This window comes from Sceloporus undulatus, chromosome 2 (genome assembly GCF_019175285.1).
Source record: "Sceloporus undulatus isolate JIND9_A2432 ecotype Alabama chromosome 2, SceUnd_v1.1, whole genome shotgun sequence".
Taxonomy (NCBI): Eukaryota; Metazoa; Chordata; class Lepidosauria; order Squamata; family Phrynosomatidae; genus Sceloporus; species Sceloporus undulatus.
The window spans coordinates 65848114-65850602 of NC_056523.1; the positions used below are offsets into that span (position 1 = coordinate 65848114).

General features: G+C 39.2%; 1 long non-coding RNA gene across 1 annotated transcript in view; it reads left to right on the forward strand.

Annotated features, from left to right (window-relative positions):
- Nucleotides 1-2401, forward strand: part of LOC121920792 — a 27930-nt gene extending 25529 nt beyond the window's left edge. Inside the window, exons 3-4 of the long non-coding RNA XR_006101770.1 lie at nt 220-341; nt 2306-2401. This is a non-coding gene — a long non-coding RNA (uncharacterized LOC121920792). The remainder of the gene's footprint in view (nt 1-219; nt 342-2305) is intronic.
- The last annotated feature ends 88 nt before the right edge of the window (nt 2402-2489 follow it).

Consider the following 2489-nt stretch of genomic DNA (forward strand, 5'->3'; position numbering starts at 1 on the left):
TTGATGTTAGGAATTTTATTTGGTACACATGTGTATTTTGATGGCCTTTATTGCACTTAGCAACTTCATGGCCGTTAAATGGGCCTGGAATGTTGGGGCTGAATTGCTATAAATCAAAACCCATTGGAACATTGATTTGATCTTGAGTGAAAAATATCGCCTCCTTTTAATCCTCATTTTCCAGTTCTCCTGCTGTTACAGACTTTTTATTTCTGACAGGGGCAAATGCCTCCATTTAGTTGAAGTGGTCTGCTTCAGAGACAGAACTATGCAGGGTGCCAGAGACATTTCACACAGCACCATTTTTGAAATAAAGCTTCCACAGGTGATCCTGAGTTCAGGTAATCCATTTTCAAAGGTGGGGCTCAATGTTTAAAGTATTGAGGTTAATTTTAGGGGTCAGCAGGATTTTTATTTTCTCTTTTGTTTTCTTGGCAGCATGGAAAGGAGAGCAGTGCTGCTTTTGGTTGTATATTCTATGTATATAGGTTAGCAGTAAAAAGACCTATTCTTTAAAAAAATCTTTGGAAAATACTTAATTCATGGGTGGGAATCCTTTGGCCCTCCAGACATCTTTGGACTGCAATCACCAGCATTTCAAACTATAGTCAGCCCTCACCATTCCAACATCCACGGATGGCAAGCCCGCATTGTCCCCAAAGGTGGCACATGCACGTGGTTGCACCGCCATTAGGGACAGCCCCCGTGGCAGCACATGCATGCGCTGTTCCACCATTATGTTCAGTTATCCCCAATGGCAGTGTGGCCATGTGCACATGCCTCCACGGGACAGTGGGAGCTCTCCCTAATGTCCCACATGCACATGCCACCATTGGGGACAATGCAAGCTTGAGCATCCGTGGATTTTGGTATCTGCAGAGGGGGTCCAGAACATGGATCCTAAGGCCTACTGTATTGGCTATACTGGCTAGGTCTGAGCCACATGTTTCCCACCCCAATTAAGTTTCAAAATATAGCAGTTTCAGCATTTCTCCTGTACTAGTGAACTGTATGTGCTTTTCTAATTTCCATTATCATGTGTCAGTAATGCATTTTTTGTAGGCTACTCAAGAGAAAGTAGCCTGGTTTCTGTTGCATTAACTGATACAAATTATCCTAGAGGGGACTAAACTCTAGAACTCTGGTTTGCTGCAGACCCTTTGTTTGCAACCTTCTGAACCTACAAATACTCTAGGGACCTCATTTCTAGTTTCAGAAACATTCATATTAGCTGCATTATCTACTGGTCTATTTCATATTCATGTTGTTGATTATTAGCTTCCAAAGCCCTAAAAGGCTTGGAACTGAGTTAACTGGTTCCATATAAACCTGTCTACTTACATTTATTGGATTGGATTGTGGTTGTTGGTAACACAGTGGCAAAACAGTATGTCGAACTCACTGGCACCTTAGACATGGTTAGGTTACCTCTTTTTTGTTCTGCTGACATTGAAAGACATTATTTTACTGTAGTAACCTTTTCTTTGCTTTGCAACCTAATTCCCCCACTCCCAGCTCTATCGGTGTTGCTGTGCCATTGCTTTATTGGGGGTTATATAGGTCCTTAAATTAATTTTCTTACTATTTTTTAATCATGATCCTCTAAACAAGAACTAGTTCATAAACTATTTTTAGCATACCTACCTAGTATGTTAAGGTTTTGGTCACTTTAATCATCAGTGGCTAGGAAATAGTGTGATTTTTACCTCCTCAGGGAGCTTAGTGGCTAAATGTAAGTTTGAATATAGGTCAGATCCATCATCCTTTGACTTATTAACACATTGATTCTCTCCTAAATCACATTGGATGAATACTGTTTCTCACATAAATGGTACAAGGCATACACCTGATACATGATTGCTTCATGAGTAAAGATGATTACAGGGTATAATCTGCACTCATTTGTGGACTTCAGAAGGAAAAGCATCTTAAGAGGCTATGTGTGGACTAGAAATCTATAAAATTGCCCAACTGTACAGAGAAATTCTCTGGTCTTTATTGCCCAAAGTTGCATTATAGTGGCAAATTTTAGTGAATCTGCCTTATTTTCAGAGCCTTCATTTAGAATTGAATGTCCTTGTTTTCAATGCATCTTCTAGTTATAAAACTTGCAAGAATGTTCCAGTGCAATCTAGATTTCTGTAAAATATCTTGGAAATTGCTGCAGTGAAATTGGATAACTGTAATAACTCTCAAATGTTCAGTCTGTTAAAAACTTGAAGTTTTGAAAAGTAGACTTTTCTTTTCTTTTTCTTTTTTCACATCAAATATTCTTCAACAAATATATTCTTCTTCCCTGCTGAAGCGGATTGCCCAAAAGCTGTTGGATGGGAGAAAAATCAAAAGGGAGGCATGGGACCAAGAATGGTCAATCTAAGCGAATGTATGGACCCTAAAAGGTATTTATCATTTTGAGTCTTTACAATCAGATCCTTCTTGGACCAATCATCAGTGGAAATATGTGTGTGTCCAAAGGAAACATATCTACT